Source organism: Crocodylus siamensis, chromosome 3, assembly GCF_052110815.1.
Source record: "Crocodylus siamensis isolate JL-2025a chromosome 3, ASM5211081v1, whole genome shotgun sequence".
Classification (NCBI taxonomy): domain Eukaryota; kingdom Metazoa; phylum Chordata; order Crocodylia; family Crocodylidae; genus Crocodylus; species Crocodylus siamensis.
The window spans coordinates 70442049-70456311 of record NC_143397.1 but is presented as its reverse complement, the minus strand read 5'-3'; positions in this window follow the sequence as shown (position 1 = coordinate 70456311).

Here is a 14263-nt window from a genome sequence, read left to right as displayed (position 1 = left end):
GAGTGGGGATGCTGATACATGAGAGAGGGAATCTGCTGGAGCGCGGTAATTACAGCACATCAAGTCTGCTCCAGCGTGCTGTAATCACAGTGCCTTGGATTAGTCTTCACGCTCATGTGCAGGCACCCGTAATGTCTATAAATGGCTGGAGACACCTGATCAGACCCTACCTAGCTGACATCCCAGGCTAGGGCTGCAAGCCAAAGTAACCACTGTTGTGGCTGACCTGGCAGTTCTGAACTTTTGTCTCTGAATGGCCAGCCACCTTGGGCTCTAAGAATCTTTTTTTTCTTTTTCCCTTACCCCTTTTGATATCTGTTTGATTTGTCAAGGTCAGGAAAAATGATTATCATTTACAGCTCAGAATTGAACAGCAGACCTAATTCGTTCCATCTCCACAAAGGAGTTTGCTTGACAGAATGCAAGACTTTATCCTTTGTTTGGAACACATAAAGGTTGTTGGTTTCTTTTGTATAATGATTCAGTAGCATAACTAAGGCAGGTTGAAGGGGGCACCACCCCTGGGTGCCAACTTAGAGCGGGTGCCGGTATGACGTCCTGCCCTCCAGGTGTCTTTTTCTATGGCAGGGGCAGCCTTGTGTAGCCCAGCCATGGGGAGTTGGGTAAGGGCAACCCCATGCCCTGTAGCATATCTGTGGGGGAGGGAAGTAAATGAGAAGAGTGGAATCCACGCCCCCCTGTCACAAGCTTTGCTGTGGAGATACAGCCTTGCACTATCGAGCGGGGGGAGGGGGGGAAGGGGAGTGAATGGGGCACCAGGAATGCAGCAAGTCCATCCCTTTGCATAAGTAGCCAAGCTCATGTTAGTATAGCAGCGGCTTTAGCAGCTGCCATTAGAGTCCAGAGGCCAGCGGCAGATAAGTTTCCATTTCCCTTCCCATTTCCCCCGCTCCTGCTCTCCAGTGGTCAGCATAATTCCCCCTTTCAGCCACCTCCACCTATGCCCTGAAATATCTTGCTATGCCTCTGTAATAAGTCTATTTCAAATTCCTCGGTCTTGTTCTGAATCTTTTCCTTTTGTGTATCTTTCCAAATTGCCATAGCTTACTATGACTTTCCAACTGTTTGCTATGGAAAAGCTAACATTTCCATGCAAGAACCTAATCTTGTTATATAGACAGTCATGTTAACACCTTTGACTTCCTGCTTCCATTGATTTCATCAACATTGTTGCTAAGATTGTGTTGTGATTTCTATCATGTTTTTGTTTGCTTTTTCTTCGTTTTAGGGGCATTATATTTCAGTCCATTTTACACACAAACTTAAACTGATGCATTTTCATGGCTGACTGTAATCTTTAAAACCACTTAAAATTGATTCACAGTTTGAAATAAGTGTGTGCTCTGGGACTGTAGCATAGCAAGAAGAGGATCTGAGAACAGGTATCATAACATGATAAAGTAACTGGCAGAAGGGAAATAAGGAGATGTCCTAGTGTCCTTGGATAGTGGTGTGGAAGGAAGAGTCCGAGTGTCCTTGGGTAGTGGTGGGTGTAGAAGCATAACAAGGCAGCCGGGTGCCTAGGCAGCTGAGACGCATGGGGGCAGGGGTCACTTTTGTCTATGGCTAAGCTGCCAGCACAACTGTGTGGATGTGGTGGAAGTATTTTTGTCCCTGCTGTGCCCTGCTTCTTAAGTTGGCTGCCCCATTCACCCTGCCCTAATTGTGCTACTGGCTCAGTGATAGTAAATTGGAGGTGGCCAACCAGGAGCAAGGCTGATAATTTTCCTGTTATTGCTTCTGCATTCTTGCCAGCTGATCCAGAACAGCTTAATTCTCTTTGGAAGAGAGCCCAGATGGAACCTACCCATCTGGTTTACACATAGTGTAACGGTAGGGACAAAATTGGTGGACTTGTTCACTATTATGTAATAGAATATAAAACATTCAAAGTTCAGAAAAGATTCAAGTGAACTTTTATTGGAAAAAATGGCAAATTTCAGGGTTTTAAAGGTGGGCTGCGTAGCTTAATATAGGTTTGCTGTGGGCTTGTGTATACTATTCCACAGTGTATTTTCTTATAAATCCTAACAGGTGTTTTTAGCAGCCAGATTAAGTAACTATTAGAGCAAATTACTAAAGGAATTAGAAAGTTACCTTTTGATTAAGGTCTTTGGATCAAGATTGTCTGTCTTTCTGAGAGAGGTACAAGTTTGGTTTGAAAAGGAACTGCTGGATGCAATTCTTTGGCCTGTTGTATAGGAGGCCAAACTACATTATTATAATAGTTTCTAGCTTAAAAAACTGTGAAGATGATTAAGTATAGATTTAAAAAAAAAAAGAGACAGGGATCAATACTCACTTGAAGCAGTCTTTTAATTTTTTTTTCTCTTAGAGTTCATAACATAAGCAGGAAGGATTTCATGTCCTCTTTCCATCCACCAAGACTGAAGAACATGAAATCTTGGAGGAACATTGGGGCCCTTCTTCTCTGGGGAGCAGTTCTGTGTAGACAGAGGCTAGTGCAGGTGGAGCATTACTGTTATGCAGATATTGTACATACATGCTAACAGTACTCTGGCAATCATAGGGTTGGTCTTACAGTGACTGAACTTCATAATTATGGACCTGGGTGGACCTAGGATCTTGAAAAGGGGAGTGCAGATGCTATAGCACAACATTACATATAACAGAACACATGTTTTTCTCCAGTTAAAAAAGCAAACAAACTAGAAGCTTTATTAATATGTTAGGGGGTCTGGGGCTATATCATTCAGTTTAAGTTCAAAGCAATAAAAGACTATTGGAATGTGCATTACTTTGCTATATGATATATTATATATAAAAATACAACAAATTATGGAAAAATAATCAAAAGCCATTTCACTTGCCATTTAGTCATTACAATTAAATTTACATCTCTCTCAGATTAATAAAACAAAAATCAAACCTTCTTGAGAACCTTTACTGTCCATTCAATGCTTTACTGAAAGTTATTTTCCCATCTGAGTTAATGACAAAACATTTCCACACCTAAGTTATTGCTTCTAGCTAAAGTTAAAAACAGTCTTCAGGACTGTGAAATAGGAGTTACATTACCAGGAGCAGCTAATGGACAACAGCATGCTTAATTAGTGTAACCACTTAAGACCATTCACAAGAGAGGGTAATTAATGTCTATGGAAGGAGGATTTTAGAAGGAAGCAGCTAATTATAATGAATCATGAAGTCCATTGACTCCTTCAGTGTTGCTTGAATTGAGATGCTGCTTCCACTGCCAGGCAGTTAGTTTTAAACTGAATTAACCAGGAATCAAAGAAGGGGTACAGCTGCACAGCTGCATCCCCCCGCCCCCCATATTTACCGCTGTTCATGGAGGTGAGCATCAGCAGCCTGATCCACTTTTGTTGTCCATCAAGTTCTACTTAAAACTTAGCTGAGCATGCTAGGATCCACAGAAAGTAGAAAATGCTTGTTTAACTAATGGTATAACATTGAATTTTGTACAAAGATGTAGGAAGTAGTAGTTTTTTTAGTTTTTGTGTATCCCAGCAGCAAGTACAATAATTTGCTTCAGGGACCATATTAAGATGTATTATCTATCAAACACTTGGCCAAGGGGACTCTTGCCATTAATGCTCTTTATTAAGACTAAACTAATTGTTGTCAGCACTTTCAATTACTAAATCTTTGTTTAAACAGCAAGTTCTAATTTAATATACTTACTGTCCAAACAGTAATGTGATTTTAAAGAGAAAAACATGACTTAGAATCTGAAGGTAACTAGTCTTATCTTCCAGGTTTACAGAGATCTCTTCTATTTTTCAGAACAACTTGATAGAGTATTTTGTTGCCTTTATAATGAAAAGTCTAGTAGAGTAGTAATAAGCTGCAAAATGTGGGAATGGAATCCCACAGAGTTCTGTTGCATGCCTTTTTTTACCATCATTTTTCAAATAAATCCTTACAGAAGGTGTTCTGGTGGCACTAGTCATACTAGGCAATTGGCTATCATGGCTGTTAACACTGGTTTCCATCCACTGGCCCAGCAACTGATACCTCAATTTCTTGTGTGTTCATCATGCAGAAGAATGGAGTGCAACTTATGCCTTCAAGTTTTGTCTTTATTTTTTAAAGAGAATGTTTATATTGGTGCACAACAGATTACAAAGTGGGGCAGTATATTCCAAGTTAAAATTCATTCAAAGATATGTCTGGAACATTCTTTGGAAAGTAAAAGACACTATGACTAGGGTCCAAAGTTGCACATAAACCAGCTTAAGTGATTAAAAACTAGTTTAAACCTGTAACAAAAACCATAAACCAGTTTCAAAATGGCCAGATAAACCTGGTTGAATGTCGTATCAGACTTAACCTTTTTGATTCAAACCAGTTTATAAAACTTCTGTCCCAGACCCCTTCCTGGTTTAAGTTAAATCAAAGTCCCCCAGCATCCCAGCATGCTTTTCAGCCATCAGCTGGGCTGGGCTGGGGTGTCTGCTTCAAAGAGCAGGGCTGGCCCCAGCCCTCTCCTCCCTAGCTGGAGCTTCAGCAGGCTGAGAAGGAGGTGGAGACTGTAGCCGGGACACAGCAGCATCTGCCTGGCTTCCCCCTATCCCCCCGCCCCTCACTGCTTGCTCAAGCAGGGACCCCCCCACTCTCCCACATCACATACCTCAGCAGCATGGACCCCAGCCACTATCTGGTTATGGTCAGGCTACCCCCATGCTAGCTAATGCTGAGAGGTGTCTATGTGTGTGTCTCCAATTTTACTTGAACAAAGGCAGACAGAACAGTGTCTGCTTAGGGCTTTTTGGAGCTAATCAACAGGTCAACTGGTAATGTCTCTCTGTTCTTCCTTAAAAATACATTACAAAAAACAGTTTAAGAAGAGCTTGAACTAATGAGAGAGAAGCTCTGTTTTCTTGATGGGCTGATATGCTTTGTGTTCTAATAAGCTCCCTGCTGGCTTGCTGTCAGTGTTCAACAGGGAACAGGGAGAGGTGTGAGAAATGACCTGGTTTGCAAAAAATGCAGTGCCTGTCAGTTTGTTGCAGACAGTATGAAGAAGCAGGGAGAGGGAGATTGAAAAGTCCAGTATCATCAACAGATGCATGCAGTCTACACAAGCAGTCCTCCCTCTCCCCCTCCCCCCACTATGCTTTGCTTCAGCGTGCTAGCTGGGGCCAGAGGCCAGGGTCTGGCAACAGTCCTTGCCCCTTGAGCAGTGGGGGGCGGGGGACGGGAAGCCTGGTGAGGGCTGCTTCCCTTTCCCCCTGCAGGTTTCCCCTCCCTCTCCAGCACACCCCTGCTGGGGACTATTCAGGCCAGGGTGGAGCTTTAAACCCCTCCCTAATCATAGCATCCTGCTGGGGCCTGGTCACACCCTTCCCTCAGCTCAGCATTCTGGAAGGAAAAGGAAGGCTTGGTCTAGTGCCCCCCAGCTTCTAGCCTGCGACACTGTAGGCACGTGACTGCATTTCCTGAATCAAAAGTGAATGAGGCAGTGCTGGGGTGCATGGAATGTCCCACAGAAGCTCAGGGGGCTCCCCAGCACACTTGGCAGCAAACCCGGAAGTGAACCAGAAACATTTCTGGATCCGGGGAGCATGCCTCCCCAGCTTGGTGACTGGTGCCTCCTGGATCTGTGGGAACACCTGGTGTCCCCCCGCAGCTGAATGCTGAGCCAGGGGAGGCATGGGGGGGGGCAGTACTTCTGGTCCAGTTCTGGGTTCACCACCAAGCATGTGGAGGGCCCCCCTGCACTCCTGTGGGATGCTGAATGTGCCTCAGCATTGCAGTCATCACAAGCCACTCTGGTAACTCGAGGTATATAGAAAAAACTTTTAAAGCTGTGTCTACGGCTGAATCACTGATTCTCTGAATTGGCATTGAATCTTCAGATTTAGATTTGGCCGAATCGAATCAGGGACAGTGATCTGAATCAATGAATCGAATCACTGTCCTTGATTCGGGCCAAATCCAAATTGAATAGGGCCCACTTTGCACACCCCTAGTGCCACCCCAGTAGAATATTGGTTTTCATCTGGGGCTGCAGCACTGTTCTGGATAGTAGAAAATGTAGGTTTAAATCCACAGGCAGATTTGGCCCCTAGTTTTCGACTTCCTGAGCAAAAGCTCGAAATACTAGGCCATTATATGGAGTGCGGCACTTTCTTTTCTTGCTGTCTATTAAAATAAGGGTGGACTCGTATTCTGAGCTGCAGACCCTGAGAAGATATTATCAGGTCTCTGTAGTCTTGAGTGAGGCTTCTCACCTCTATCCTTAGTGTTTCCCCATTGGTTAGGTAGAGGCAGGTAGATGCTATGTTTGGTGATTTTAGGTGGCTCCTTGCTCAAGGTGCTGACTCTTTTTGATTCTGCTCTGAGGCCATATGTTAAGCTGGGAGGGGTAAATGCCTAGCAAAATGTTCAGGAATCTGCTGTGGGTTAGTCATCTAAAAGTCTTTTGTTGGATTTGGCTTTAAATTTCTTTGCAATGAATAGCAGCAGTGGAAAGCAGGCTTTTTAAAAAAGTCTATCTGCTGTTATCTAGCCAGCAAGTTGCTCACTTGAAGAATGCTCTGTATAAGAACAGCCATTAATTCAGGGCAGGAAAGTACTCAGTAGTCCAGTGACATTTTTCTCTTATCCTTTTCACTCCCATCCTCTTGTTTAGAAGAAAAGATTAAAGGAAATTAGAAAATGGAAAGAATGAGGAAAGCCAGATGGGGAGAAAGACAGCACTATAAAAAAACCTCCACTTCTCTGCCAAGGTTATCTGGAGGAGAGTGCCTCTGGAATGCTGTCCACACTTGGTATGTAGATAGAAGCTCTAAGACTAGTATTCATCTAATCAGGGAGCAGCTGCTGTTTGTCTGCGTTATCCCTACACTACTTTTTGGAGAGGAGGAATTCAGCATTTTATATATTTAATTATGGGGGAGTGTGCGTATGCACGTGAGCATGTGGAATAATAATTAATGGTGAATGTAAATGAGGACTATACTAGTCAAACTACTATCAGAGAGACTGAGAGGAAGCTGTAAACCAGGGCTGTCCAATTTGTCGGCCACTGAAGGCTGCATCCCATGCAGACTGTACCAGTGGGGGCTTCATGCTGTGCAGTCTATAGCCAGAGGGCCACTCCAGGTTGCTCCCGAGCAGGTACCCCTTCTCTACTGCACTATGCAGACAGGTCTTCCTTCTCATCTTTTCCCATCCCCCCCACCCACACACAGGCTTCCAGTAGTGCAACTTGGGATGGTGGGGTAAGTGAGTGGGGTACCTTAGGGGTGCCAAAATTGTGTCCCTACACCTGCAGTGTTCATATCCCAGCAGCAGAAGCAGCCCTATGGAGTTGCTTCTGCAGCAGCAGCTGGGTGCTGCTGTAGAAGGAACAGCCAGGGTGGGCAGACCACACTGCAGAGAATATTTTGGAGTCCCTAGCTTTGAGTAAGACTCCTGAACCTGCTCCCCGCCCCACCTCTCCAGCCCTCCCCAAGCTCTTGAAACCCCTGCCCCTCTGGTACTTAGTGGCACCTAACCTCTTCCCTGCAGGGTTTGACCAGGGTACAAATTCTACTTGCTACATCTCCGGGTACTTGCACTGCTTCAGGATATGTGGTGGCAGATGGGTCCCCATGGCAGGCCACCTCCTCAGCTGACCCCCCAGGCTGGACACAGGTAGCCAGAAGCCTCCATCAGGGCCTAGCCATCCACTCAACTCCCTGCCACCCAAACGGTCAGTTAGGATCAGGTGACCCTCCAGTGGCCTCTATATAAACCTTGGCAAAGGAGCAGGAAATGTTCAGGCAACATGACTCAATTTGTGCCTAGGCTGCTTTGCTGTTTCTCTCAGCTTGTCCCTCTGTCAGGTCTCTGCTTGATCCCTCAGCTACCTAACCTGGCTTGCCCTCAGACTCCACACTCAGTCTGACCCTCTGGCTTCCTAACTCGGCTTCTTTCTCAACCTGACTCTTGGCTTTATCTCCTGGCTATCCAACCTGGTTTTCCTTCTGCTTCTGTGCTCTGTTGGATTTTCTAGCCCTCTGACTTGGCTTATTGGACTGGCCTCCTGGCTTCCCAGCGCCTGGATTCTATGCAGTCTTTTCTGATCTTGGTTTCTCCCCCCAGACCCTGAGTGACTCCCAGACGTGGCTTCCTGTGACCCACTGTGACACGATGGGTTCTCCCACTGCACCACGCCACAAGCCCCCATGTGCTACCTTGTCCCCGGGGGTAGGTGCAGGAAGTGGATGCTGGAGGGATAGCTTGGCATCTCTGAATGCTGCTGCAGCTGGAGTGACAGAGGGAGTAGTGGCCTGGTGGAACCCTGGGGGTTGCAGATCAACCCTTCATGGCCTGAATGCAGCTCTTGGTCCACCAGCTGGGCAGCCCTGCAGTCATCAATGAGCAAATAGCACAATACAGCAGATCAGCTTTAAAACTGTTTGTTATATCTAAGATTTGTCGATTGATATCAAGATATCCAAAACTGAAGCTTAGCCACTATTTCTGTGCTGCTGAGTTTTCACTAGTACTGTGACAAGGAAGATCTCAAATTATTTTACAGTGATGTACGAATATGTTCATAGATATTTTGCAAATGAGGAGACTAATGCAGCATTTAAGTGACTTGCCCAAAATCACCAAAAAAAAAATAAATAAAAAATTGGAGATGGAACAAGTATTGAGCTCTTGCCTCCTGACTGCCCATTCTCTGCTTCAGCTACAACATATATCTCATCTTATTTAGGTTATATAAATATTCTGAGACTCATTTCTTAGCATTATAAAAATATAGCACACAATGGAACTGGCATAAACCATAACTCCATTGGTGAAGTCTGCCTCAGGCTCTTGCATTGTAGCAGTATTATTTTTCTTATCTAAAATGTAATGACCTACTGCTATTCTCAGGAATAGAGTCAAAATGGCCCAGTCAGATGCACGTACACTTGCATATTTTTTTAAAAGCTTGATCTGCTTAATTTCAGCTCTAATACCAGTATGTATTGCAAATGGAAAACTATATTGCATATTAAGTGGAAATCTCAGAGCTGTTGCAAATGGTCTGCTTCAAAATTAAATCCATACACACTGTTTTTTTCTATAACATGAGGCGTACAAGGCATTTCTGTAACTCAAAGGATGTAGGATATTTTAATAGACTGAGGTACAGACTGAATCTAACAAACTGGTAGGTTTGCTTTTTATTTGCTTTAAATGAGATGAAATGAGATTGGCCAAGCAATCCCGCAACAAACCTGGGCTGGGTATCCCTCAGGATATTGCCGTCAGCTAGTCTGTTAATGATGGCCTCTTTGATAATCTTTTCCAAGACCTTTTCCAGGATAGAGGTCAGGCTGATGGGCCTGTAGTTTGCCCGATCTACTTTCCTCCCTTTCCTGAAGATAGGCACCACATTGGCCTTCTTCCAGTCTTCGGGCATTTCACCAGAGCACCAGGAGTTTTCAAAGATCCATGACAGGGGCTGAGCTATGATGCTTGCCAGCTCAAGTACCCTTGGGTGTAAACCATCAGGGCTGGCTGACTTGAAGGTATCCAGCCTGTCAAGGTGTTCCTTCACGAGGTCAGCTTCAATTGAGGGTAAGGAAACTCCCTCACTCAGGCCTCCCTGACCCACAGTGGGCAGGAGTGTCCCATGGGACTGGTGAAAAACTGACACAAAATACCCATTAAGCAAGGTCACTTTTTCATGGGCGTTGGTTGTCAGTTGTCCCATCTAGTTTAGCAGGGGTCCAGTGTTGCCCTTGCTTTTCCTCCGGCTCTCCACATATCTAAAAAAGGACTTTTTATTGTCATTGATATTTGTAGCTAGTTGGGACAATAAAAAAATCCCTTTAAGCTCTGGTTAAATTTTTTTACCAGGAGAACAAAGCTGGGAGAATTCTTCTAGATTATTTGAATGCATCTGTGCAGCCATAGAGACACCAGATAATGCACCTGGCTTAGTTCCACAGCTCTCAGTGTGATGGTTTTGCAGATGCAGAGATGCAGCCAAGTCTTCACTTCTGGAGATGTGGAACCCTCAATCATTCTGTAACAAGCATGCCAAATGTCTTGTAAAGTCTGCTACATTTTTAGTCCTCTTTTTTGTAGCAAAACCCTACCCACAAAAGACCAGAACTTGTGCTTGGGTCTATTTCCAAGATTCCTTCATGTTCACATTTCCATGTCAATCTTTTTCTGCTGTTCATTCTGCCTTCACACTTCCTCCCTATGCCAGCATCAGCATGTAAGTAGTGTGTGATGCTTTGGAGTGTTTTGGGAAGCATCTGAAAGGTCTGAATAAACAGAGATGTGTGTTTGTTTGTTTTTTAAACTGATCCTGCCAGTAAGTCCATTGCGTTGAACAGCGATTTTACACCATAATTAATTATTCAAGTAGAAGATGTAATGTCGTAGGAAAGCTTCTGGTACTATATCAGGGCTGCCCAATTTCTAAGAAGCTGTGGGATGTGTACTGCACAAGCCACAACAGTGTGAGCCTTTGATCCCTTGGTCTGCATGCTATGTGGGTGCCTCTCTCATGTATGCATGGACTTCCAGACCTCATGCTTGGCTTCCTGACCACAGCCTCACCTGCTGCACTGTGCCACAGTGGGGGAGAGGCCGTTGAGTGGGAGCTTAGAGCCCACAGATTAACCCAGAAGCCACCAGCTGGACAGCCATAATCTATATTAATGACTGCGCTTGCTTTTGAAGCCCTAATAATTCCTTTTGCATCTAAGCCATAATAATAAAATTAAAATCTCCTCCTCTTTCACTCCCCTCAAACAAACACCACCCTGCCTCATCTACCCTCAAGAAAACTATTTTTAAAAATAAAGATATAAAATAGTTGCAGGGTCTGAGTGATAGGCTCAGTTTTTTAATAGTCAGGTTGAGACAGAGTTGGCAAATCAGCCCTGTGAAGTATACAATCTCACTGACTCAATGGAAACTTGTTTTGTCAGAAGCTCCAGCTATGTTGCTCTTAATAGAGTTTACTGAATTAGATGAAACATCTCCTTGGAAAGCCCAAAAGCAAAAGGTAGAACAAGATGTCCATTAAAAATGTGAAAAAAAGGAAAACCCCACTTTTACCAAACCAGAATATACCTTCTATATTGGCATTCTTCCCATCTCCTACACCTTTTACTGAAACAGTATGACAACTCATTGTGCAAAGAGTGGAATTAATACTATTCCACTTATTTTAAAGGTGAAGAGTTTGTGATCTGAAAAAACTGGAGGGGTTGTCATGCCAGGACATTTGTTTGGCGTTGGAAGCTGCTGTACCTCTTGCATTCCCCCACTTCCCACACTGTCCCCAAGTCACGGATTGCCCAAAGGGTTTTTGGGGCCTGGGGCAGGTGTTATGTTGGAAGCCCCACCACTGCCCCCTACAAGGACCCATGTGTGTGTGTACAAAGCTGGGGGACCACGTGCGAGACTTCTTGCACGCACATATCATGTGAGAATTTTCACATGCAGGTCCTCCTTCCCTTGCCCTGGGAAGTGGAAACGAGGGCTAGGCAGAGAGAATTTACCTTGGAGACAGGTTACTAAAGCAAAACGACATTAATAGTTTGCAAGTGAAACATTTATTAAACTTATGCTACAAAGTTAGGAACTTAAGAACAAAATGAGAAGAGGAAAGTTTAAATACAGTATTACCTTCTGGCCTTTGTGGATGCAGTCATCAGTTACATCATCATAATTTTTTTGCTCTGCAAGTGCGTTCTCCACTGAGAACGTGATCAAATGGTTCAGCGTATCCTCCCCAATCACTGGTAGCAGATAGTTCTTAATAATTTTAAGCTTACTAAAAATGCATGGATGCAGCACTGCCCTGTTATACTTATGCAACATGGCAACCCCTCCAGTTTTTCAGATCACAAACTCTTCACCTTTAAAATAAGTGGAATAATATTAATTCCACTCTTTGCACAATGAGTTGTCATACTGTTTCAGTTAAGGGTGTAGGAGATGGATGCAGCAGGGACTGGCAAGGCAACAAACATTTTCAAGCAAACTCATATCTGAGGGAACACAGATTCTACACCTTTGCCATAAATCTGGTTCAAAACTCAAGCGCAGTGCCCAGGGCTCCTCCAGAGGTGCACAAATTTGAGTCTTTCCTAATTTTGTCAAACAGGCAAAATTCTTTTTGCAACTCATCCTTGTTCACATTTTGTGGGTATGTGGTGGACAGGGACTCTGCAAACTTTGCAATTTCTTCAACCTCTGCAACAGCTGGTGGGTCAAGTATGGGTGAAAACAAGCTTGAGAATTTCCCCATGGTCTCAGCTAGGCTTTGGATATCTGAGAGGAGCATATCCATGGCTGTGATGAACACTTCAACCCTGAATTTATCTTCAGGGGAAGAGATTGTGTGTTCTGTATTGGCTGGCTCATCATGAAAACACTTTGTCCTTTAGATTCTTCTGTGTGTTCTCTTGAATTTGGTGGTGATACCTAGCCCCTCAGTGATGACCTTAGCTTCTGTAAAAAGACTTCACCAGGAATCATTCAACCATTGAATTTCTTTTAGGAGGCTCTCGACATGTTACACCCCTTCTTGGATCCTTGAACAAGCTTGCTTTGGATATTGATGGGCTGCAATATCTTGTACCACACTGTAGTCAGAAGGATGAATTCAAATGATTGCATCCATTCAATGAAACCTGAAACATCAGCCTGGGTTTCTACTGTCAAGTCCAATTTTTCCTCAATTTTGAAGAGAGAATCCAGCATCCCTTTAGGATTTTTCATGAGGGGGCAAACAGCATTGATTCTTGAGCTCCAACTGGTTGTTGACATGGAATGAAGAGAGCGTCCTACAGTTTCCTGAAGAATTTTCCATGTTGCAGGACTGCGTAAAAATACAGTGTGCAGCTTCTGTACATTTCTGAAATATGTTTTCACTTCGGGGCTCTTCTCCATGGCATGGGTATCACATAAGTTCAGAGAGTGTGCGCTGCAGGGTGAAAACAATGCCTGAGGATTTTCATCCTGTATCCTAGTTTTCATGCTCTGGTATTTTCTAGACATATTTGAAGCATTGTTGTACCCTTGGCCTCTACAGTTCTGCAACTCTACCTTATGCTCCACCAGTACTTTCTTTATCTGCTCCATGATGTCAACTCCCTTCTTTTTAACACAGTCCACCATTTTCAGAAATTGTTCCTGCACATCCCATTTTCCATGTTTTTCATGTACATATCTCATGATAAACACCAACTGCTCAGTTTGCGAGACATCGGGCATCCCATCTATGATGATTCCATAGTAGTGAGCATTTCTCAACTTCTCAAGAATCATCTTTAGTTTGGAATATGACTTCCTTGGTACACACCTCCAAATACTCATTCTGACTATGCCAGGACATGTAGTATGCTTGCATTCTCTCCCCAGTCATTTGATGCTTCATAACAGTTTCAAGATGGCAATTCAGATGTTGATTGTATTTAAGGGTGAACTGTACAGTAGAAAGGAACAACCAGCAGTCATGTTCTAGGTTAGAATGTGATCCCCCGGACAGCAAATTTTGCTCTGCCAGAAACAGGGTAATGTCAACCAGACTTCGCAACACTTTGTGCAACTTTTCCTTCTCTGAGTGTATACCCTTTTCAAGAGCACTATCAATGGCTCCTTTTCCACTAAGAGCATTTGCAAGATCTTTCCACTGTAAATAATGTTGAAGATGACCAGAATTAGCCTTGTAACTCTTGACTTTGTCATACAGTTTTCTCCAGTTATTGTTCACACCCCCATGACAGAATCTGCAGTGGTACAGGGCTTGATTTTTGTTTTGATATCAGAAGAGAAAGCATGGAAAGCAGAACAGGCCAGCTGCCTTGTGGTTCCAGATGAGCCAGTTCCTTTTCACACTCTTGTCATTGGACAGAGTCTTGCAGAAAATGGATGTAGGGAATGATCATTTGAAGGAAAATGGATGTAGGGAATCACCATCACGTGGGAAGCTTGCATTTGTGGGTGGTGGGCCCTTGGATAAAATCAGATCCCTTTGCAACCTATTGAGATGCCCCCAGGTGGCTGGGTCCTTAGAGAACAGTTCCTAGTGAAGCCCAGGTGCAGAGCCAGAAACCAGGTCGATTGTCTCATTTTTCACAATTGATGCTATGTCTCCTTCAGCTTGCACCACCAAACTTGATTCATTTTCACATTCTCCTCCTACATCACTGCTTGCTTCCTTTGTGTTGCTTTCATGATGAGAATGTTCTTCATCCCCTGCAAGTGATGTGCCATCTGCATCACCTGTTTCACTTCT